The sequence below is a fragment of the Lissotriton helveticus genome, chromosome 7 (assembly GCF_964261635.1).
Source record: "Lissotriton helveticus chromosome 7, aLisHel1.1, whole genome shotgun sequence".
NCBI lineage: Eukaryota > Metazoa > Chordata > Amphibia > Caudata > Salamandridae > Lissotriton > Lissotriton helveticus.
In genome coordinates, this window is record NC_136068.1 from 216,583,858 (window position 1) to 216,610,501 (window position 26,644).

Below are 26,644 nucleotides of genomic sequence, written 5' to 3' on the forward strand. Positions count from 1 at the left end.
GGAGTTCCTGGTATTCAGCCATTCGAGAAAGTTGAGACATCTCTCCTCTGTACCTCGCCAGACCACCACGATGTCATCGATATACCTTTTCCAGGTTTTCAGGTTATCGATATAGGGGTTCAGGTCGCTAAAAATATGTTCTTGCTCAAAGGAGTGCACATATAAATTTGCCAAGCTGGGGGCATAAATACTCCCCATACTCGTGCCCGACACTTGCAGGTAGATTTTCTCCTCAAATTGAAAGAAATTTTGTTTCATGGCCAGTGTAGCACAGGCCATGATGAAGGGAACAGGTATTATACTGTTGAGGTCTTGAGAGTCAAGCAGAGAGTGAATTACTTCCAAGGTCTCATCTTGAGGGATGGAGGTGTACAGGTGAGAGGGAATGCAATACCGGGTTGAGGTGTAAGTCAACTTTTACACCTCCTACCCACCTGATGCCACCACAGGTTTTAGCCTATGAACAGGCCATGGAGAAGGAGATTGAAGGTCTATTTCGTGAAGAAAGCGAATTTTTTCATAACCTACCCAAGTCAGAACATCAGGCATTGAAATCGCTTACTAATAACAAAGAACTTACGATCAAACCGGCGGACAAAGGTGGTTCGATAGTTATCCTGGACACCGACGTCTATCGTTCAGAATGCGAGCGCCAGCTGGGAAACAGAAATGCCTACAGCTTACTCGGTTATGATCCTACTGATGAGTTGAAACTTACCATCAAGACAATGGTTGAGGAAGCGTCAGCGGAAGGGTGGATTACTCAGGCCGAAGCTACCTTCCTATACACCGAACACCCTAAGATGCCATATTTTTACACCTTGCCAAAGGTCCATAAAGAACAACGACCACCGCCAGGCCGCCCGATAATCTCGGGCATTGGTTCAGCTCTTGAACCAATTTCCACTTTTGTGGATCATTTCCTGCGACCCATGGTGAAAAAGATGCCTACTTATTTGAAGGACACCACGGATCTATTGCGCATGCTTCCCGACATCGAATTTGACCATACCACGGATCTTCTTGTATCTTTCAATGTCGAGGCTCTGTACACCTCCATCCCTCAAGATGAGACCTTGGAAGTAATTCACTCTCTGCTTGACTCTCAAGACCTCAACAGTATAACACCTGTTCCCTTCATCATGGCCTGTGCTACACTGGCCATGAAACAAAATTTCTTTCAATTTGAGGAGAAAATCTACCTGCAAGTGTCGGGCACGAGTATGGGGAGTATTTATGCCCCCAGCTTGGCAAATTTATATGTGCACTCCTTTGAGCAAGAACATATTTTTAGCGACCAGAACCCCTATATCGATAACCTGAAAACCTGGAAAAGGTATATCGATGACATCGTGGTGGTCTGGCGAGGTACAGAGGAGAGATGTCTCGACTTTCTCGAATGGCTGAATACCAGGAACTCCTTTCTTAAGTTCACCATCGAAATAGGAGGGTGCCAACTGGCATTTCTGGACCTTCTGATAAAAGCAACACCTGAGGGCCTACAGTCAGAACTGTATAGGAAGCCTACCTCAAGAAATTCACTACTACTATTCGACAGTCATCACCCGAGATCCCTAAGGAAGAATCTCCCCTTTGGACAGTTTTTACGGGTCCAAAGAAACTGCTCTTCGCCTGCTGCCTTTAAAGAACACTCAAGCACTCTGCATGACCAGCTAATTGCTCAGAATTATCCTCCAAAGCTGGTAAGACAATCCATGAAACGGGCCAGGAACAACAACCGCTTGGCTCTGTTAGAGCCCTCAACTCCTAAAGCACCTTTGGAACGGATGACGTTCATGCAAACCTTTGGGACTATGTCAAATAAAATCCAGAAATTGGTCAAGAAACACTGGCCTATTTTAAACTCCGGACTTTTGAACCTACAACAACCTTTGTTTTCTTTTAAAAGAGGTTCTAACCTGAGAGACAGATTAGTACACACTAGACCCCTTGAGGTCCAACCCAGAGCAGTTGGAACCATATGGAACCTCCCTCCAGTTGCAGGACACCATCCCTGCGGAACGTGTCAGGCATGTCCACAAACAAAGAAAACATCAGAAGTGGACATTGGAACATCAAGACCCTGGAGACAATTGAAATTTACTAACTGTAATAGCGATCGAGTGGTTTATCTCATCACTTGTCCCTGTGGACTGAAATATGTAGGGATGACCACCCGAAAGATACGCATAAGAATATCAGAACACAAAAGCACCATCCGGTGTAAAAGACAGGCTACCAAACTGACTGCACACTTCTTAGAAGTCAATCATTTGTCCACTGATTTCATTTGGACTGTGTTGGAACAACCTTTTATTCCATCTCATACTGCAGATGTAGCCAAATTCCTTTTGATAAAGGAACAGAAATGGGTTCTGAAACTAAATACCCAGAATCAGGGATTAAATGATGACATTCCGTGGTCTGCTTTGAATTAGAACATCTGTAAGAACATCTCTTAGGAGGGGTTTTATAGGCATGATCGCTGTTTCAATAATGTCAACTTACACTGTATCCATCCATTGGATGTTCTTTGATATCTCGGCTAATCAAACACATAGACCACAAGGATCCTGCGTATCCAGAATGAGAGGTTCAATTACATCTTACTCTACTAGATACAATTTATTTCGTCTATTTTGATAGTGGTTCACAATGGACTTCAAAATCTGTCCGCCATGTCTTTTGCATTTTGATGAATATTAAAAAGACAATGAGCTGTTATTACACACTTAACAGCAAATACGGAGATTGTATGCCGATTTTGTTATTAGGATATAGCAGACGCCGATTACAAATTAATCGGCGTTTTTCTTCCATGGCCATACTCTCCAACTTTCATTCAGGCGTCTTTGTAAACAACCACGGACAACCAATCAGGATAGTCCTTACAGACGCCGGTTGGGCCAATGATTATGCAGAAGGTGCCGATCACGTGAACAGCTGACCAATCGGCTCCCTCTTCTTAACCACATGCTCACTATCCGTTCGGTGCCTCCCCAGTCGGTTCAGATGCCGGCCACGGAGTACCGACGGATAGGTGAGTTTGCTGTGTGGTTTTTCCTGTCTTTCCCTGCCTTTCCCTGCCTTACTCTTAACAAACGCGCTTATCTGAGTATTTCAAGCGAGGCACAGTACTATGTTAGTTTGTTTCTTGGCAAGAGCAGCTTTGAGGTAACTGCAATACTAATATAGCCTTCCATTGAAGGTGGTATTTGGTTCCTATATCCCATATAAATATTAGTGATCAAATAGGCAGAAAACGATATTGCTTTCAAAGGGGTTGCTAAGAACATTATCCTGTTTTTTCGTCTAATGATACACTGAGGCATTGAGGGTCTGTGATAAAGGGGTAAATGCATACTAAGGCGAACGTGTTTTCTCTTTTCACATGTTTTATAGAGCGGTGCTTCACTTTGCTCCTGAGCCACTGCCAGGTGAGGTGAGGCTTTCACATCCCGCAGACTATGGTAAGATGTGTTATCGTTTGCTATTGGGCATATAAGTTTTATATCCTAATATTGATCATTTAATCATACCACTCTTTGGGTATATTTTAGTCATTATGCTTGACTAAACCTAAGGCTTAAAAGATGGTTGCCTAGTACTAATGATTTGCGGTGGGCATTAATTTGGACGAACGACTGACCTTTGTCTATTCTGACTCTACAGTGAATGACACGAGCTGTGAGCGAGGACAAGACAGCTTTGCCTGGAGACTGCAGGTGATTCTAAGTATTTGTCCATTTATATTCACTTTTGATTTGCTTTTTGCAGTAGCAATTTAGTGTTAAGAGGTCCTGAAGAAAGCAAGGATCATTATGTCCGATAATTGCTGAAACATGTCGACCTAACTCCATCTCAGACAGCGTATTTTTCAAACTGTCTCTACACATAAAAAATGTTTTTAAATTTGGAAAGGCGAGCATCATCCTAATAAAATTTGTTATATGCTCCCTGATCTAATTTTAGACACCTTTTTCTAATTATTTTTCACATTAATTTCATTCTTTGCACTGCACTCCCTCAGTCATACCACACCTATATCACTTATCAGTCTCATTAAGTGATTGAACCATACTATTGCTATTTAGGAAAGGAGAACTATTAACCACCTAGTCTCCCTTCGCCTATGCATTACCAACTTGCATCGATGGTTCCACAAAGAAATCCCAAATGATGAAGGGCGGTCTCGAGTGGTGACTGATGGGTACCTTTGACCATCCACTGAGTTGTCATTGCGTACCTCTCTAGGGTCAGTTTTTTGGTCTGTTGTTGAATTAATTTCTGCCCACCGCGTACTCACCTTTTCTTCTCTTAGACCCTCTGGAACTTCGGAGTTTGTTGTGGACAAGACTACCCCATTCAGGACAGTGCCTCACCATCGGACAACAGTGCCACCGCTGTGGTAGAGAAAACCACTTCGAAGCAGCCTGTCAAACACGAAGATCAGAGATAAGGACAACCAAGTCCAGTTCAGAAACTCGTCATCAAGCCAGAGGGGTGAAGGGAAGAGGAAGCCACTCATCCAGCTTGTCGAGGTCGAGCGGCCAATCAGCCAGCCCATACAGATCTCAGAGGTCAACGTCCCAGGAATCATTGTCTCCCACACCTGTCTCACAGGACAGCGATGAATACATATGTATGGTGTCAGATCCTGACAGACTGAAAAGATCCTCAAAACTGGACATTCAAATAGGAAATCATCCCACCAAGTTTGTACTGGACTCAAGGGCGTCCCTGAACTACATCTGCACCCTGGAATATCAAAGCATGAAACCCCGGCCGAAACTGGAGCCAACAGCTGTTCGGGTCTATACCTGGATGTCCAGGAAACCACTACCTTGCCTGGGACGGTTCAGCATGACCCTAGCCTATAAAGACCGACAGATTCCAGCCTACGTCCACGTGGTCGAAGGTCCAGACGCATCAGATTGCCTTCTCAGCCTGCCAACAGCAGAACGCCTCAAGCTTGTTGAACTTTTATACATAGTAGATGATTCCCCAGACATCGTCAGCAAGTTCCCGAACCTCTTCACGGGTCTTGGGAAACTCAGCCAGTTCAAAATCAAGCTACATATCAACGAACAAATACCACCTATAGCACAACACCACAGGAAGGTACAGTTTCACCTGCAACAAGCAGTGGATGATGAACTACAAGACCTGTTGAGGACGGACATCATTGAACGGTCCACAGGGCCACTCCGTGGGTATCGCCAGTAGTGGTAGTGCCCAAGAAAGGACAAGACAATAAGGTGCGCCTATGTATGGACATGCGCGCACCGAATACAGCCATTGAAAGGGAGCGACACCCCGAACCTCATATCAGCGATATGATTGCTCGCCTCAATGGAGCAACCGTCTTCTCGAAGCTGGATCTCAACAAGGGATATCACCAGCTGGAACTGCATGAGAAGTCTCGCTATATTACCACCTTCACCACTCACCAAGGCCTGTTCCGCTATAAACGTTTAAACTTTGGAATATCCTCTGCTGCCGAGATATTTCAGGAAGCTATTCGGCAAGTGATCCAAGGCATTCCAAATGCTTTTAACTATAGTGACAATATCCTAGTTTTCGGAGAAAATCAAACAGAACACAACAAAGCATTAGACCGAGTGTGCCACGCACTACTCAATGCCAACCTCACACTGAACTCAGCCAAATGTGAATTCCACAAGTCTACATTGAAATTCTATGGACATATCTTTTCCAAAGATGGCATGAAGCCAGATCCTGAGAAAGTGTCGGCCATTGCGGACACCCCGCAACCACAAGACATTAGTGACCTTCGCTCGTTCCTGGGAATGGCAAGTTACTGCGCTCGTTACATTAAAGACTATGCAACCAACAGCTACCCACTCAGAGAACTCACCCACCAAGGTCAACAATTCCTATGGTCACCCGCGTGTGAACACGCCTTTAACAAAATCAAGAAAGCTGTAAGCTCTGCCATTAATCTAGCTTACTTTGACACCAAGAAGAAAACTGAAATCACAGTGGATGCCAGTCCTGTTGGGCTAGGTGCCATTCTGGCGCAATACGATGATGAATCAGACCAGCGTCATGTGGTTGCCTATGCAAGTCGCAGTCTCACCAACACGGAGAAGGCCTACTCGCAACCCGAAAAAGAGAGCCTCGCGGTTGTATGGGCCTGCGAGCATTTTCACCTGTTCGTGTACGGGAAACACTTTACTCTCATCACAAACCACCAAGCACTTGTCACCATATTTGGCAACCCACGAGCAAAGATGCCCCCGCGCATAGAAAGATGGGGCCTACGCTTGCAAGACTATATATACACCATTGTCCATAAGCCCGGGAAAGCAGAGAACCCAGCAGACTACATTTCACGACATCCACAATCGCATATCCTGGAACGATGCTCTGTAGCAGAAGAATACATTCACTTTGTCATCAACAATGCATGCCCTCCCGCAGTACCGCTGGAAGCCATTTGTGAAGCATCTAGTCAAGACCCTATGATTCAGGACGTCATGGCCCGGATACGTACCAACTCCTGGAGACATCTGAGGGACAACCATCAAGAAACAACTGTTGATGTCCAAGAACTCGTGGCATTCAGACATGTCCAGGAAGAACTGTCAATCAGCACAGATGGCTTATTGCTAAGAGGAGGGAGGATAGTCATTTCTCAGTGACTGCGGCGAGGAATTATCAACTTGGCCCACGAGGGACACAGAGGAATAGTAGCTACCAAGAAAGCACTCCGAGAACGCGTCTGGTTTCCCCTACTTGATCAAATGGTGCAAGCCACGCTTAAAGACTGTGTCTCATGTCAATTAGTAGGTCGTGACGAACCGCCAGCTCCCCTACAGATGTCTGAATTACCAGATGGCGTGTGGCAGCAAGTGGCCATTGACTTCTTCGGTCCACTGAAATCGGGCAAATATATCATCGTCCTCATGGACGAATACTCTTGCTTTCCCATTGCTCATCAAGTGCCTTCCACCAAAGCGATGGCTGCCATCCCCGTCATCGATGAGACCTTTGCAGCAAGGGGAATCCCCACCGGAGTAAAGACAGACAATGGAACACCGTTCAATGGTCATGAATTTGCTGAATTCGCAAAACATCTTAATTTCAAGCACAGGAAAATCACCCCCTTGTGGCCTCAAGCCAACGGTATGGTTGAACGGTTTATGGGGACCCTCAAGAAGGCAGTCCAGCAAGCAGAACTCACTCGCCGCAACATACAACAAGCCTTGAATGAGGTACTGCGAGCCTACCGCACCACGCCACACAGCACCACGAATCAATGCCCGGCCAACCGGATGCTTGGACGAGTTCCTCGCACACAGCTACCCACGTCAAGCGTCGTCATGCAATCTCGAACTGTGACTACCGATCATGATACTCTGGTGAAGCTGGATCACGACAAGAAACTAAAAATGAAGAACTATGCTGATCGACGCAGACATGCGAAACAGACGGACATTCAGGAAGGAGATTGGGTGATGGTCAGGCGCGACCGCAGAACAAAAGCAGACAGTCGATACCTCACACACCCGTTGCGAGTCTCCAGTCGGAAAGGGACCATGGTCACAGCTGAAGCCGACAACAAACGAATAACCAGAAACGTATCATATTTCAAAATATGTAATCCCTCTGCTCGCAACCGAGCCCAGGCCCGGGGCTCCAGCACTGATTCGATGAGCCAAGGAGAGCACAGCGACCGAGAGTGTTCCAGCCAGTCCAGACATGAAGATGTCAGAGAGTACCATACCCCTGAACAAGTGCGGGTCGGCCGTCCACAATGGATTACGAAATGACCCGTCCGCCTCATTGAAGAACTCTAAGAGACAGTAAGCATTACTGTACAAAGGGGGGAGGCGTTGTGTTGCCTTGCCTGACCCTGATGTTGTGACAGGGCCGGCGGAGGCGGAAGGGGCGGGACAGAAAGTGGAGGAGAGAAAGGCAGTATGGTAATGGGAGAAGAGAAATAAAGAAGTGCCATACCGAGCTCCGAGTTCGAGTCTTCCTTGGGGGGGTCAGTGGCCATCACACCAGCCAGCAGAACTTTCCTCTTTTCTGGATTCCCTGTATAGAGAGGAGGTGATACGAAGTCGATGAGATAGCCGCTCCAAACAATGCTCCTCACCCACTTGTGTGAGATGGAAAGCACCTAAGCTGGAAGGAATGCCATTATCCGTCCACCCACAGGTCCTGTGTCCACAGTACTGCCATAGTCAGGACCATTGACTTCAGGGCCCTGCCTTGGACATAACATCCTGCTGCTTGCCTCTCCTAGTCTGAAATCTCTTCCTATGGAACAAATAGAAACGTTGTCCTTATGAGGTCATCCCTTGACTCCCTGGCATCTAGCAATTCCAATTTTGAGATGACTTGTTAGAGGAGGACCTGTAGGACCAGGAGTGTTTCTTACCCTTTAAAGGATTTCCAGATCAGACCAGCTAAATGTTCACCAAACTTGCCACCTTCAAATAAATATTTAAGAAAAGAAGAGTTTGCAGCCAGATCCGCCATCCAGTCCCGCAACCAGAGGTTTCATATGGCCAGGTTAGCGGAGGAGGATGCCACTGAAGCTGCCTTGATTACATCTGCGCACATATCAGCCAGGTACTTCGCCTGCTGTTCCATATGTATGAGAACATCGTCATACTCGATCCCTCTTGCATGGCTTCCGCCAGACCCTCCCCTGACTCAGCGCAAGTATGACGACTCCCTCTGCAATACTCCCGATTCCCAAGAACAAGTCGGCACATCCAGAAGCCGCAGAACAGGCCCATGCAGCCCCCAGCCCCGCCGGCACCGCACAGTGATGAGGGAGCTGCATGAAACGCTGGAGCACGCACACCGCACTTTCCTGTGTGAAGTCACAAAAAAGGAACAGGAAGTGATTCGGGGGAGGGAAATTTTATACATTGGGAGTAGATTGTGAATCTATGTGATTCATCACAGTCAGGGCCAGACTGGCCAGACCAGGAATTGGGCCTTTAACAGTGGGGCTAGAAGGGTGGGGGCCGGTTTTGTTACTGGGGGCCGGGTTTGCAGCAGTGCTTCAATATCCACCCACAGTAACTAAATCCAGTAGTGCTTCAAACATGTGCCCCACCCTCTGGAGGGGGGGGCTGGTCTGACAAAATTGCCAGGGCTGCTTTGAGTACTCAGTCCGGCCCTGATCACAACGAGAAGGACGAGGAAGTAATGAAAGTATGCCAAGAGCTCCAAAAAACAGAATGAGGTAAGGGACATAGTGCACCGTTCTGAAGAAACAAATCTACAAAAATTGGCATGTGAACAGAGTGAGGATTTCCTGGAATTAGAACTAAAGAGTGGGATACTCTGAATAAAATGCCCTTAAGCCATAAACAAGCTGTTTAAAAATGTTAAATGCAGAAACCAAATTAAAGAAACAGGTAAAGAGGACATTTCTGGTCAAGGTATAGAAAAGTCCATGGGGCTAGCAGGCATCTCCAAATTTAGCAGGAGGAGGCCCATTGGCCTTGGCTAGGCTGAGGGAGTAAACTCTGCAGTTTTTGTGCAACGCCAAACCTGAACTCATAAATTTGAAAGTGCTCAGACGTGACAATGAACAAAAAAAGGAGGATGAGTGAAATCAATTATTTTTCTAGGATTGTACATCATGGAAGGCAGAATTGATCCAGGTTTTCCACTTTCACACTATCCAGTTCGTCCAATAAATGGTTTCTCTTTCTGCCTGATCATATCCTCGAGGACAAAGCATTAATTAACGTTTGATGTAGGTCAAAGGTTAACTAATGCTTTGTCCTTGAGGATAAGAGCAGAGGTAGATGATGGGCAGAAACCACATTTTATTTTTGGCATTTTTACATAACGTGAACGTGTCCAAGGGCATAAGAGCACTAGGTAACAAACACAGGCTACGTTATGCTTTTTTTCAGCACAGGCAGATTTGTTGAGATTCACATGATCCTGTCTCCCCAGTTACATGGGCTGAAGCTCTAGGTGCTAGGCCACAGGCCTCCTGTGAAAGCTCGGCTCGTTTTGGGCTTGATGATTCAAGAGGTCCTCGAGCTGAGCCAGAGCCAGGCATCTGGTTTGAGCTTGACTTGAGCTTTTAGGGGCTCACCCCCTCTAATGAATAGCTGTGACACTACAGTATTGTCTGTGATCTGTATTTATAACCACATCTCTTTCTTGTATGAAAATATCATTGTTCTTGCAGAAAGCTCTATGCAGGTTAATTTCACTTTTTCCCCCAAAGATGTCGACTGCATGTTTAAAAAAGTCACTTTAGTAGTTCCTTATAAACTAGGCATTTGTCGCGTCACAAAAAATTAACATCAAACAAGGGGAGTCTAGTTTGTAAAGCACAGGTAAGCAAGTGTAAGGCTGGGGACCTTGTAGTGCTTCTCTGATATGGGCAAACTAATAAATAAACAAACTGCAAGAGCATGGCAGACTATGTCTATGATTGAATTGTATGTGCATTACCCATATTTGTTTATGTATTTATTTATTTATTTATTAATTTATTTATTTATGAGTTTTATAAGGAGTTATAAGTCTTCTTCAACTCCTTCAACTTACTTCAGTGCAGTGAAAAATTGTGCAGTGTTGTCTGGTGTGGCTGCTACAGTCAAGATGGGTGGAGGATTAACAATGTCAGCATTCTTTACTTGAGACCCTTTGTGGTGTATTTACTATGGGTACTGTATCGATCCCCCTATTTCTGACCCTTGTCTGGTTAATAATTAACTAGCAGCCATTCAACTGCACAGAAACCCGTTATCTGATTAGCCACACAACGGCACAGAAGCCCGTTATCTGATTAGGTCATAGCGCATGCCATCTCATTAGGCAAGCACTATTCCTCCAGCCCCCTAATAGGCATACGGTGTTCTCAAAACAAATCAAACCTACCACGACCTGGGAAATCCCCACAGCCTTTGTTTTGATTTAGCCGAGAACTTCAGTAAAGAATGTGCGAATGATCAGTTCGTATGACATCTTTATTGACGTATTTATGTCCATCCTTACGTCAATCCCGGCACCTTTCAGGTATAAATAATACCGACATTGCCTTAAGCAAACACACGAGGTGGTGACAAGATTGGAGCAGCGAGACTTGCCGAGGAGCCCAGCTGACAGCAAAGCCCACAGACGCTGCCCCTCCTTTCTGACGCGCTGAGAGAGAGACGCTGCCTTTTCTCCTGCCGAGAAATCCAGCTCCGGCGCTTCCAAGCAGCCCTCGCAGGCAGCTGGAATATCAAGACCTGAGATAGAGATACCAGCCCTCCAGCCTTCTAAACTCCCAGGTACTGAACTGAATCATCCTTTGTAGAGAATTCTTGAAGCAGACTCTTGGCAAAGCAAACTTAACTTAAACTGCTACTTATCTACTCCCGCCACGTATTAGGCTTAGGTCAGGAACATTGGGGTAGGCGTAGTTAGAAGCACCAGTTGAGTACGATTAGTCAATGTATATATGTATATATCTATTTTATCCATTTTAAGTATCATATGGCTAAGAAACCATATCAATGCTTTTACAGTATTATTTTATAATTCTGTTATTACTGTATGCACTTTACTTAACTCTAAGTATTACAATAATAGCGATTCATTTCTCTTGTATGAGAAAAGAGACTGATCAATAAATAACATATTTTTATTGAAAACGCCCGTCTCTTCCTTTTCTCTACAATCTGGTGAAACTAAGAATGCACTGAACTGACTGAGTAAAATAAGTTGTCTTTTGTTTTCACACGACTCTAGAGATACACTCTTGATTAGGGGAGAGCAAAGTTGTCATGTTCTATGGTTGTCAGAAACTAAATCCCTTCTTGTCTATCCAGGGAAGTTAAACTCCTCCTGGTCTATTCGAGAAAGTTTCTAGTGAACTCTGAGCTAGCTGGCACAAACATTAAACTTTAAGTCTAATATCGTCAGTAGAAGACCTAGTTAATCTCTGTCCTACGTCTATACTATTGAAGATATTATTCCAATGCGCAGAGCCTATTGGGATGATAGGAACTACACTACATGGCGCCCAACGTGTTTGGATGGGCGATAAATCTAACGTAAGACATTAGAGTAACTCAGTCGTGCTTTTTCACACAGACCCCTTTTCCCCATAATACTCCAAAGACGTCTGGAGTGGGTGAAAGGTTAAATCCGCCAAACTTAGTAGGAGGAGACTCTGTTCCAAAATATTGTGCATCTAATCTTTGTTTCCATAGAAACCTGATCTGCAAATAAATAAAATAACTTTCTTGACATTAGAATGTCACTAGAAGAAGAAGAAAGGGAGACAGTTAGAATAGCAGCTGAACTCCTAGCAGCTGACAATACTCTGCTGCAAACTGACCCGGATGCAATACTCATCCCGGTCAACATAAGAAAATCTATAACTTTAAAACTTATTGAAAATGGGCTGACACCGAGAGGTGGTACAGTCATATTCGTAATTGAGGCACACGAATATCGGCAGACAGAGGTATTCTATTCATGGATAAACTTTCCAGCAGCAAACGCTGTAACAAAGGACTTCCACTATTACAAAATAGAGGAACCTCCTAATGAGTACACTCCTTTCGAGGAGGTGGAAATACCACTCAAATACCAAGAGCACCTGCTCTGGTTTAATGGCGCCCTAAAACATAATGATTACATCACCAGGCTCGGTCCACTAGGTAGACCAGGAGCAACGTGGCCGGTCCTATCCGGATACACACCACATCCAGACATTGAAGAAATGTCTGCACCAGATCTTTTAGCACAGCTAAAACAACTAATTAAAATACACAGACAATTAGTCCAATATGTAATGCGGACTTCAACAGTCCTACCAGCTATTAAAATTCCACAGCTGATCCCTCACCAGGGGAACACAAATAAAATTACACCACAGAACATACAGTCCTGTCTAGGTAAAGTACCCACAAAACGGGAACAAATTCCATTCTGGTTAGCACAAAAAATCACTCAAATAGAGGCGGTATTTCCAGATACCACCCCGGTTGAGAAACACAGGATTCTGACTATCTGTCTTCCAATGGGAATCGCACCACATGTGGAGGACTGTGACACTTGGGGTACAGTCTTTGCTTCCATTTACACAAAAACACATGGTGTTCCATCCATGTCAGTAATACCAGATGTGCTAAAACAAATTCAAGATGAATACGGTCCAGAACCTGCTTTAACTCTTGGTATGAAATTACTAAAAGACTTCAAGCAGGTCTCGGCAATATTACTAGCCAATATAAAGGGAGAAGCAGCAAATGTGGCAATCCGCCAGAGGTTAAAAGAGACAGATATAGCAGACCAACCATTTGAAATTGCCAGAATCATAGAAAAATCCTATGAAGAACTAGGAAGAGATAGTTTGGGTGGAAAACCGGTGAAACCCCAACTAATTGAAAAACCTGAAAAAATATTTATTAAAAATAATCTAAACACTTCGGTTGTGAAAAAAAAAAAAAATCTAAACACTCACAAAAAGAACTGGGATGGAAATAAACAATCCACTCCTAAAGAAAAAAGATTCCAGTCCAGAGGAAGGTCTCCTCGGCGGAGAGAAAGATCTCCGGACCAAGGACACAAGTCTCCCCAAAGGGAGCCCTCTGAGAAAAAATACAACCTTAGAAATAGGGATAATCTGAAGAAACCTGATAGATATCAAGATATTGATACACGTCCCTCTCAATCTTTTCAGACTTCCTCGCAGAAATCGGAAAGGAGAGGACGGTCAGAACACAGGGAAGAGCACGTCAAGTCCAAAGACAAGGAACCTGCTCATCAAAATAAAAAAATTACAGTTTCCAAAAAAGAAGGTAGCCAGTATTAAAGTAATCAACCATGCCGAGAATACTGAGGACACAGCTGAAAAACGGAGAATGGGCTCAGACAATGCTAGACAGCGCAGCAGAAGTGAGCATAGCGCGCAAGATCCTTATGAATCATCTGGAGACAGTGGACACGAATGAATACATTCAGGAGGAAACTGCAGATACCAGAGTTAGCAAACCTCATAAAATATATGAAATAACATTGCGTATAGAGGGGGATAAGACTAGGAAAATAAGGGGTCTCTTTTGGGATAATCTCTCCAAAGGCTATGATATCCTTCTAGCTGAAAGAGACTGGCCACCAGAGTTTGTCAGGGAGTGCCCTCAAGGCGAAGAAATAATTATGCCTGCCTTCTCAAATCATATTCCAATTCATAAAAAGTATACACTTGCAAGAAAGTGGGCAGTAGCCCAAGCTCCTGCATTATATAAAAACCATGTGGGATGGGATGAGGACTCTCCTCCTCACAAAATCCAGTTAAAATCACAACCTACTGCTCAGAGGCAGTATCCAATTAAACAAGAAGCTAAAAAACGGGTGAAAGAGATCCTAGATCAACTTGAATACCAGGGGGTGATTGAAACTTGCACCTCACAAATGAATAATCCTTTGTTTCCTGTCTCCAAACCAGACAATTCATATTGTCTTGTTTTGGACTACAGACACCTTAACTCATGTTGCAAAACCTTTGCAGTACAAAACTCGCATAGTGCTACAGACAAAGTAAAATAATATTTTGACCCGGAAATGAAAGAATTAAAATATCTAGAATATGAGAGAGAATACCCTCTGCCAATCGACATTCTGCCTTTACGACAATACGTCTGTGTAATATATACAGATGGACATGCTCAACCCTCAGTTTGGGGAGAGCTGGCTTACAACGCCACATGCGAAATTGTAAAAGAAGTGTGGCGCGGAGGTAAATTAAGACCTCTACTTACAAAACACACTCAGTGGAAAATAATTCAGAACAACAAACTGAAATAATAGCGTTAAAAATGGCGCTAGATAATGCCGATCGCGAATTCCCGACACTTATTGTGTGCGATTCGTATTACTGCGTCACATCATACAATAACGACTTACAGAAATGGATTCAAAACGGTTACAAAGATGACACAGGTGCAACAATAAAGCAAAAAGTGCTTTGGGAACAAGTAGTTCTTTTACAGAAAGAACTACCAAAAACTCACGTGATACATTCACTGAAGTCATCAGCGTGATGGCGTTCACGATGCAGGGAATTCATTGGCTGAGACAGCCACAGCGGTAGCAACTAAATCGGCTTCCGTAGCTACAAAAAAGCGTGCAGTAAAATACATTGACGGTGAAACTGTGCTGGCAGTAAAAACGTCATCAAAAGGCGACTGCTCTGCACTACCGATCAATTATCCACTCAATTATACATACATAATCGATGCAAACTCCGTTCCTTTTGCTCGAATCCCTGGAGTGGGGGATAGAGTAATTCCAAACATGGACAGGAGAGGCTTGTTAATAGCAGACGCACATATGGGTGAGGGTCTCAGACACCTTAAGCTAAAAGATTCTCTGGAAGAATTACAATCAGTGTACTGGTGGCCAGGCATGAGCCTGCATCATCACATTTTTGTAAAAAAATGCCCAGACTGCAATAGAGATCGCAGTGGCGAGAGAAACGGTTTAATATCATGGCGTTTCACTCCAGAATGTATCAAATCAACAAAAAAAATAAAACCCAGTATGAATAATGCGTCGTATTAACATGAAGAGACTATTTTCACTTATAATGTAGGCCCCAACTTTCGGCTGACGTCGGAACTGTTATACAAAGATTTGCGAGTCTATAATGGTATATACGCCTAGCATGTTACGTTCTGACCAAAATCTTTCCTTTAGCTCTAGAACAGCTTATGGGGGTGCCTGGCCAGAATTAACATTGCATTGCGGGACTCTTCTCACTTCCTTCCTGAGGGAAACGGGATGGTGTAAAGAAAAAACCATGGCATAAAGCAATCTATAACAGCAAAGGTATTAGGTTCGGGAGCTGGGTGGGTCAAACATTTAATAAGTGTCCAACGTAGTCTAAATAACCTGCCAAGAAATTCTCTGAAAGGACTCAGTCCGTACGAACTATTGTTTGGGACTAGAATGTTAATCCAGGACTTAGATAGTCAGACTTCAGTGGTTAAAGAAAAATGCTTTGATATCAAAGATCGCTTGGCTATTTTACAGGACTTAAATGAAACAAGAAAAGACCTGAGCAACATAAAGTTGAAACAGCAGCCAACAACCACTGAAGAAAAACCACCTGTCCCAGCAAGGCCTGTCTGGATTCCAAAAGTCGGGGATCTGGTCAGAGAAAAGATCACGGTAAAGAAGGAATTTGGGCCTTCTTACAGAAAAGCAGTTCCTGTCTTGTCTATCAACGGGACAAGATCAGTAGTACTACCGCCCCTTGCTGGTAAAAAGGAGAACCGAGTCATATCCATCGACCTGGTTAAACCACAATCATGTGGCCGATAACAAATAGTAGGCCAAGTGGACTCCCAAGAAGTAGCAGAACACCAAAGTTTGCTACATCCACAGAGGTTCAATCTGAAAGACTGATCACATTTGGAAAATCTACAGTGAAACAACAAGGACTATGCAACAAAGCAATGGAACTTGAACCTCTTAAAACCCAAATCAAAGTTTTTCATCAAGAAACAACAACCTACGATGATGTAACTACAGATTCTTCTAATGAAACAAAGCAAAAGCCAAAAACAAGAAGTAATCCAGAAGCAATTGGAACAATTGATAGAACGGCATCCGGCTACTTCATCAACTTCGATGATTCTTCAGAAGAACAAAGCGAACCAGAAGTACAGCCATCAACAAAAACTTTTAAAGACAAAGCAAAGGAACTTTTTCAGCAACTAAAGAGAACCTATCTGACTTCTCCATGGATTGAAATTTGGGTGACATTAGGTGCATTTGTCCTCATACTTTGGCTCATCATGGCACTATGCTTGGGACATTTCATTGAGGGAAAATATGCTAAAATGGACACAGTAAGCCAGAAAATCAACTTGGTCCTTAAACCACACACATCTTCACATGTCAAGAAAAGAGAACTTTCTTCATTGAACTTCACAGCCAATCCTATACCAGGCGGTGTAGCATGGGACAATACTGATTATGAAATCTATGGCCCAGTTGAAATCCTGAAGTATCCACACCAATTTAAGATCTCGTTAAGTGACTTTGTAAAACCAAGCACATTTGCTGATGATTGGGACTTTGAAAGTATTAATGATATGATGTCTGACCTAGTAATGTCTGCTAAGTTTACAGAACATGATTATTTACAGGGTTCATCTAATTATGATCAAATGTTCTGCTACAACCACTATTATAACCATTATCTCCACAAATCTGCACAACCTAGAAATGTTTTAAATTATAACCAATGGGAACATTGTGCTACTCCACCAAAGGGTAGTTCCAAAACATTTTTTGATAAATATTCATACTTTTCAGGGTTTAATACAAGTAATGCAGAAACATTTTATTCCAAATTGTCAAATAAGACAGGTATGAAGACCATGCTTACAAACACAAAATTGATATATTCATTTTTTGAGCAAATGAATACATTTGGTTTTGATTTCTGGAACAGTAACATTGAAACAAAAACTGTTTGGGGTACAAAAGATTGGCAAGTACAAGGTATAGAATCATTGTTCAGAGCCTGCATGATCCCAGAACAAATTATATTTTTGAATGACACTATTCAACAAACTACCCGTCTTGGCTTAGCCAAAATCAAAGACTTAAACAAACCGTCTATTCCAAAGCCAACAACGAATAGTAATAACTCTATAGAGGTTGAGATAGACGCAAACCATATTTTAAACCAAAACAGAACACATCCTGATTGGAAACAATGGTTGATCTGGCCCACAGACACAAATAACTGTCAAGACAGATTCCTGAACAAAATACAGGGGTTCAAATTGACCAGGCCAGACCCTAGATATTCCCAAAGACAACATCCAGGGATAGTAACTACTTACAGTGTGGGCAAGCTCTGCCTTCAATGGCTACAAACATCCACACTGGCAGAAATTAAGCAACACCTAACTTTACTTCAAGAAGGTGCTGACTTGCGTGATTTCATTACGGGACCACGCAAACAGCGTCAAAAACGTTTCATAGCGGCCTCTATATATGCAGCTTACAATGAAGTTTGGAAAGTAACTCAAATTGAGACAGCAGAAAAAATACGGGAAATTGACCGTATTAATTTGGAAAAATCACTTTCTGTTGTGGACAATGGGTTAATGACTCTGTCCTCCAGAATATATTCACTGGACAGTATTGTATCTTCAGCAATCGATATAATATCGCAAGACTTACTGATGTTACAACACGGTCAGTGCCAATTGCGTTCTATTGTACAACTTGGCTGGACGTTACAAAATCTGCGTTCAGGCTATGTGCCTTGGCATTTAACACCTTGAATGCTATGGGGATTTTTCTCCTGTGCTGGGATTCTACAGATACCACTTTACATGACGAGCTGGGCTCGTCATCAGCGTAGCAGGAGGCTACTGCATGACGAGCCCAGCTCGTCATGAGCGTCGAAGGGGTTAATCAACACAACGTCACTATTTAATATCTTTAACCTTACTGATAAACAAATCAGTTTGGCACAGAAGGGCGCTGACTATACAATTCTGAGCATTGAAAAACTTGAGAGATTACCATTGACAATGTCAGAACGACCTGTCATTGAATGGATAATACACGGGATAATAAATATTCCAATAACAACTTTCCAGTTTAAATACTGCCAAAAATATATACAGGCAGGCCAGTATGAAAGGTTGGGTAAAGGATACATTAAGTCAACATGGAACTTGCCCTATACACACGCATGTGTTAGTAATAAAGGACAAAGTGTGTTCCTTAGTGGAAATAATTGTGAAAGGTCACTAAGCGGTACACTTCTGTGTCAGGGTATTAGTTTGCATGGAGCTTGTGAAGGGAACTCAAATAACCTTTCATGTCACCAGCTAGGCACACCTGCAACACAAATAGAACCATTCTTTAAGAGACTCTCGAACGGGAGTTACATTCTAATTGTAGATCGCAGATGTTGCAGTCTGCTGCCCGGAAAACATTATCTCATAACCGTGACTACGAAAGTCATGTGCTGTGAACGAGTATTGTACCCGAACGATGCCCGAGACAGGGAGGCAAGGTTGTGGCCCAGTTTGAAGATTTCTTCTATTCGAATTGATACTTTAAGCAGAATGAAGACAGTGCTCCTACAGATGCCAACCATGTTATCGTCATCAAAAGAAACATATGATCTCCAAGTTGCAAGGACAACGGCTGAGATTCATTCACTGTTATCAACCAATTCCCCCATACATTTCGCAGAAATACTGAGCGAAATCTTAAATATTTCTGATACAATTGGAATCGCGAGTGTATTTAAGACAGTGTTTTCGGGAGCTTTAACCCCATTCAAAGCCATCTTTGGTATTTTTCCTGATTTTGTCCATTCCATCTTTGGCGGACATCCTCTCCTTTTGGGACTAGTGGCAGGCATCCTATTTTTGATCCTGTTACTTCGCTATGGCAAACCACGTCACAGACAAGACACCAGCGATAATGGAAGAAACAATTCGAGCTACTGGCTACCGGGAGCGCATAACTAAAGTCCTTGGACTAGCAAGGCTACGAGATTTAAACATGACTTGGTTTCTTTCATTCAGACCGATGTGGCAAAGTTGTGTTATGCCTGTATTAAGGTGCTTGCTATGCGGCGAAGAATGCGTGTTGGACACCTGTCTGACACTACAATCGGATGTGCCAATGGACGCAGAGACTTTGTTCGGTCCGGTAACGGCTCATGCATTGTGCTGTCCCCAACGGCTACCAATCCTGATGACGGCATTCGTGGAGACTTCACCACTACGATTGAAGAGTTGTGAAGTACAAGATGAAAGCAGCATCGATCAGGTACAACCTTCTGTCAGCTATGCTGAACAATATATCTATGAAGGCAATCATGCTCATGAATGCATGTTACAAAATTTATCCGAGCTAGTGGAACTTTCACAAGAAGCAGTTGACAGTTTTTTCGAAAGTCTCAACAATATGATGTTTTCACCAGAGCAGAAAGAATGACTTTGAACAAACTAGCACACGGCGTTCCCTACACCCTGTATTTGGCCTTCAACTTTGAAAATACAGCAAAAGAAATTTTCTCACCAGTTTTTACAGAGAGCGAGACATTTTTTCCCCTTCCATTCCAAAATATTTACGATTTTTTTGGGACACTTATCTTCTGCTTAAAGTAAAACTATTCTTAGAGAACAAAATTTCTATCTTTAGCTACTCAAGACACATTAGCTACCCTCTAGCATGTTCACGAGTATTATGATTTTTGTGATGAGATGGTCTCGACTTTTTTCTTCTGTATTAAGAGCCATTTCATGTGTAATTTCCGAATTTCATTCATGCTGATTTCAAAATATGCGTTTAGATTTAGCTTTATTATGCTGCTTGAAGTGCATATAGTGACTATACTCATCTTTTCGTGTATTTCCCATTTTGCAATTTCAAAATGCATTTGATTGTATTTTGGGGTGGTTCGGTATACACATGCACTACTAGTATGTTTACTATGCCTAGACTTGTAAATATGGACATAGATTACGTGGAGTGGGTGTGGTGTATTTACTATGGGTACTGTATCGATCCCCCTATTTCTGACCCTTGTCTGGTTAATAATTAACTAGCAGCCATTCAACTGCACAGAAACCCGTTATCTGATTAGCCACACAACGGCACAGAAGCCCGTTATCTGATTAGGTCATAGCGCATGCCATCTCATTAGGCAAGCACTATTCCTCCAGCCCCCTAATAGGCATACGGTGTTCTCAAAACAAATCAAACCTACCACGACCTGGGAAATCCCCACAGCCTTTATTTTGATTTAGCCGAGAACTTCAGTAAAGAATGTGCGAACGATCAGTTCGTATGACATCCTTATTGACGTATTTATGTCCATCCTTACGTCAATCCCGGCACCTTTCAGGTATAAATAATACCGACATTGCCTTAAGCAAACACACGAGGTGGTGACAAGATTGGAGCAGCGAGACTTGCCGAGGAGCCCAGCTGACAGCAAAGCCCACAGACGCTGCCCCTCCTTTCTGACGCGCTGAGAGAGAGACGCTGCCTTTTCTCCTGCCGAGAAATCCAGCTCCGGCGCTTCCAAGCAGCCCTCGCAGGCAGCTGGAATATCAAGACCTGAGATAGAGATACCAGCCCTCCAGCCTTCTAAACTCCCAGGTACTGAACTGAATCATCCTTTGTAGAGAATTCTTGAAGCAGACTCTTGGCAAAGCAAACTTAACTTAACCTGCTACTTATCTACTCCAGCCACGTATTAGGCTTAGGTCAGGTACATTGGGGTAGGCGTAGTTAGAAGCACCAGTTGAGTACGATTAGTCAATGTATATATGTATGTATTTATTTTATCCATTTTAAGTATCATATGGCTAAGAAACCATATCAATGCTTTTACAGTATTATTTTATAATTCTGTTATTACTGTATGCACTTTACTTAACTCTAAGTATTACAATAATAGCGATTCATTTCTCTTGTATGAGAAAAGAGACTGATCAATAAATAACATCTTTTTATTGAACACGCCCGTCTCTTCCTTTTCTCTACAATCTGGTGAAACTAAGAATGCACTGAACTGACTGAGTAAAATAAGTTGTCTTTTGTTTTCACACGACTCTAGAGATACACTCTTGATTAGGGGAGAGCAAAGTTGTCATGTTCTATGGTTGTCAGAAACTAAATCCCTTCTTGTCTATCCAGGGAAGTTAAACTCCTCCTTGTCTATTCGAGAAAGTTTCTAGTGAACTCTGAGCTAGCTGGCACAAACATTAAACTTTAAGTCTAATATCGTCAGTAGAAGACCTAGTTAACCTCTGTCCTACGGCTATACTATTGAAGATATTATTCCAATGCGCAGAGCCTATTGGGATGATAGGAACTACACTACACCTTGATGTGTGTTGAGACTAGTTTGGTTAATGGGAAATGTAAATAGTTCAGTTTTTTAAAGTACCCTGAACTGGCTGCATGTATTTTGATTTTGGATCGGGCTGACGGTCCTCAGAGTCTAGGTTCCTGAAACCCCAGGGATTTCCCCTCAAGTTTCAATCTCTTGAATGGACATTGGTTGAACCAATGGGTGGACTTTGAGCGAAAGTTTCTATTTGGGGATTAGGGAGGTGTCAGTTTTTTACAGAGGGCGTAAAAGTAGATATTACACTGGCCGAGTTGTGCGACTTATGTATGCTTGACCCTGTGGTTCACGAGGATGAGTGGGAGAATTTGTATACGTTTTGGCCCATGGCCACCTTCTTGACCTGGGAAGCAAAAGATGGGTGAGGAGCAGCGGTGGACGGCGGAGGTAAATGGGGTGGGAGGTGGGACAGGGCAGGGCTCGGTTGGGGGAAGCCGACATGCGATGAAATAGGTATTATTTATTTATTTAATTATACCTATTACATTGCCTGTCGACTTCCCCCCGCTCCCACCCCGCCCCGCCCACCACCCCACAGCGTTTAGCTGTGCCGGCCGCCGCTGGTTAGAAGTAAAAAGAACCCCCAGATTCCTTACTGATGGTAAGATGGTGGATGGCAATCGATGGTTTGAGGGCTTTTCAAATGATAGTGAGACAGACTTGGTATCTCTGATTACTAGGATCTCAGTCTATGATTAATGCAAAAAAATCTCTTCATCACGAAAAACAAGTGGTTCAGGCAAAATGTGATGTTAGTTGGGTCGTTTGGACATATTCTAGATGAAAGTGGGGTTGTTTCACTTCAACATAAATTTCAAAGATTATCAGGTGGACCGTGACGCTGTTCACATGTATGGTTTGAATGACATTATCCTAACAATTTAGCTGCAATTGATGAACAAAGACCAGGCCTATTGCAGTATTTTCATATGGGACTGACTAGTTCATTAATATAAGGTCAGTTTTGTTGCTCTAGCCAAGGGGAGGAGGAGCTTTTCTCACAGAACAGAAATAGTGGTTTCTGTTCGCCTTGAGACGTTTTATCTTGACTGTTGGCCCTGGAGAAGTTCACGACTTCCAGTTAGTCTCAATTCTGCTATATCACCTTCCTTTCCATAGTTTTGCTGATGGATGGGAGATTGGAGATAGGTGTGTAGTTGGTCAAGATTTCTGAGTCAGCAGATTTTTTTTCAGGATGGGATGAAGGCAGAATGTTTTTGAGGCAAACTTAGAGTATGGAACCATGGAAGATGTGTCCATGTTTGTCCTCCTGCAAGAATGAAAACCTCAGCATTATCTATCATGGTGAAGGAAGAAGTCAGTGAATCAGATGAGCTGTGGGGTAATGGGGAAACATCTGGCAGTTAGCAACAAGTTACTGCTTTTAGAGATTTTGGCTTCAAAGAATCCACAAACATCACAATGGTGTTGGGATGTGCAATGTTCCCTTTTTAGGCACCTAGGTTAGTAGGTTCCTAGTAGAAGGTAAATATTTGCTAAGAGAAAGTGTCTCTTGAATCCATTTCACAAAAGGGGCCTTTTTGACTCTCTTGCTAACACAGCAGTAGCTTCTCTGGTTTCTTCTGAAACAGATGTTGTCCTTGTCGGTCAGTGGTTTACGCCATTGCCATTCCAGTTTGTGGTTGTAGCATTTCATATCAACAAGTACCCTGATAAACCATTTGTTAGTAGATCTGAGAATAACTACGGGTTTTCTGAGTGTGGCACTAGCCTGGGCGCCTAGAGCAGAGCATTTGTAAAGACTGTCAAGCAATGTGTCTGGTCAACTAGATCAGTACAGTTGTTTTTTGAGGCAGTCTAGGCTGAATTAATACCACTGTGCTTATATGTCTTACGTATCTAACATTGATGTTGAAGGTGTGGTTGTAATTGTGGGAGATAGATTTGAGGAAGGTAGTAGGAGATGAAGGCGAAGAGTGGTCTAACTATACCTGGGTGTGCACGTCTGCATAAGCGGTGTCAAGCTCATATGTAAACATCAGGTCTGGTGTATAACCAGCTGTATGCTTGAAGCAAGGAGACTCCACATTGTCCAGGCCGTCGGAGGGCGATGAGTAAGTTTAAAGAATTCATGAAAGACTATGTATTGTCATACAGTATGGCTGTAGACGACCACTGCTGAGGTTATAGAGCTGTTGAGGTTAATGGTGCAGCTGACTGGTGTGCCTTAAAAAGATGAGAATGTCATGTCAGGAAATGTGGCAGAAGACCGGTCAGCAGTGTAGGCTAAGTGACCCTTCTCCTCATCTTCCTTTCTTTACTCTTTTTCAGGATTTCTTGGCCATAAATTGCGGCCGTACTGGGAGCAGAATGCAGCCTTGGCACCTCTGCCCGACTGGCTCCAGGGTGGGTGGTCGGGGGTGCTACTGGGAACCTCCGCTACCCTTGGCTAGCGTAATCGCTGCCACTTTTGTTACAGGAGGCAGTATTGCAGGACTGCTGCAAAACCCCAGCCCTCAGTAACAAAACCAGTCCCCAAGGGCCAAAAACCGACCCCACCCTTGCGGCCCACCGGGAAAACGTCTGGTCCCTGCCAAAACTTGTATTATCTCTGATCCATGTTTCAGTAAAATTAATTTGAAAAAGTAGGAACACTCCTCAAACCTTAGAGGTTCTGCGGCGTGACGTGATAGGAGGCAGAGTGGCTAGATAGATGATGTGTGAAGGCTAGGCAGGAGTACAGAGTCACTGGTTGGTAGAGTTGAGGTGCAGGGGTGTGAATGGGGTAAGGTATTGTACAGTAACTCTAGGCACTGATTGTGGTGATGGGGTGCTACCATGAAGAAGGAGTTGCTATAGCTTCCACATGCATTGTTATTGCTATTAATCAGTGGCTAGGTACACTGGCAGATGAATGAAGAATGTTGCTGTTACCAAGTTGTGTTTTATAGTCACACCTGTTGACGGAGGGGGAATTTCTGAGAGTTAGAAAAATACATCAGATATTTGGATTTTAGAGACTGAAAACAGATTTTAAGACTAATTGAAAAAGGATGTTCCCGTAGCTTAACCCTGTGCCCATAGAGGTGCCTCCTTGTTCATATCTCCAGGGTACCATGCTCCCATTGCTGGACTATTCTATTGCTATAGGTGAGTCCAGTTGGTTCAATAGAGGCAACCAATCAACACGATTCTTAGAAAACACTGAGTTGTCAAACGAAGTCGAAGTCCAGGCGGGAAAAGAAGCTTGATAACATGAAGCTATGCAGGAACCTTATGTCACCTTTGTTTATGAAATCACACAGTGCACAGCAACCCCCCAGTGGACTCGAGCGTTCATGTTGACCGTAGACAAAAGTTTACCCTTGTAAAAAAACACTAATTTCTCAAACTTTCTTTAAAAAAGAAAATCACACTTCCCCACATAAACACGGCCTCCCACTAAAAAAAGTATATCATAACATTTTACAGTACAATAACAAATGGCAGGTTTTATCTCGCAGGCTGCCAGTCACTGAAAGGAACAGGAAGTTGGCCATTTTCCCATCCTTCTTTGAAGAAAGGAAGCATGGATCGGAACGTTCCCCATCATGGCGGGGCAGAAGGAGAGACTGGTTTTGGCTGAGAAAGACGCCGAAGATACGCAGGGCCTTCTGGCTTCCTCAATCTAAGTTCCAAGTTAAGAAGCTGAGGAAGGCTCTGGAACCTGCAAATAGTTCTCGTCACGTGACATTCGCGCCACCCTGCCTCGTGCGCCTGACTTGCGTACTCGGAAGAAAAGCCAAACAGACCTTTTCCCTGCTTGTCGAAAGAACATTGTGGCGAAGGTGAAGAAAGTGTTTTGTATTTTTCCACTGCAGATAGGTCTGTTCCTGTGCTCTTCAACAATTTATCCTCAACTGCATATTCTTCCTGTGTGCGGTACACAAAGAAACAGACTGCACAGACAATCTGTTGTTCGATGGCGACGTGGAGGGGAGGAAGGACAGAGGACGTTTCGTCGTTGCATATTTTTAAAAAGAAAAAGGAGAACGAATTATGTTTTTTTTGCTCCGTGCAACACTTTGTGTTGTGTGGGTGAAAGGTGAGCTGTGCTAGGTTTCTCAGCAAACCGAGGACAAAAGTCCATTGGCCATTCCACTTGGCTTTGCTCCAAGCAGGTGGTGTCAGGATGTCTGCAGGGGTACAACGCCCCATAAAGAACAGAGTGTACCAATTTACAGTTTTCGATTCTGTTCTTAGCTCAAGGGTCGAAAAGGTCCTCAGAAAAGGAACAACAACTGTTCTCCTCAGAGCCTGTTGACAGGACCGGTGCTAGGCATGGGCTCTCCCGCCCAGGGCCGGCTTTAGCACTGATGGTGCCTGGTGCAACAATAACTTTTGGCGACCCCACGCCTCATGACCGCCTCCTCGGGTTCTCTCACTACCACCTGGCAAAAGTGTGCCTCATCTTGCCAATATTAAGATATTGGTAAACACAGCGCCCCCCCCTGAGATCAGCACCTCCCTCCACAGGTAAGCGCCCAGTGCGGCCGCACTGGTCGCACTGCCCTACAGTCAGCTCTGCCGTACGTAGCCTGTTAACATGCAAGAGGGGCCTCGCAGCAGTGTCTGAGACTCTGTTATGATGGTGATGCAGAGCTGTGAGGCCAGGCCTTGCAGCCATTGGCCGAAAGGGCTTCTGTAATCTAATCGCTGCATCTGCATGAGAACAGTGGTTAGATGAGCATTTATTTATTTATATAGTGTGTACTTTACCGGAAAGTG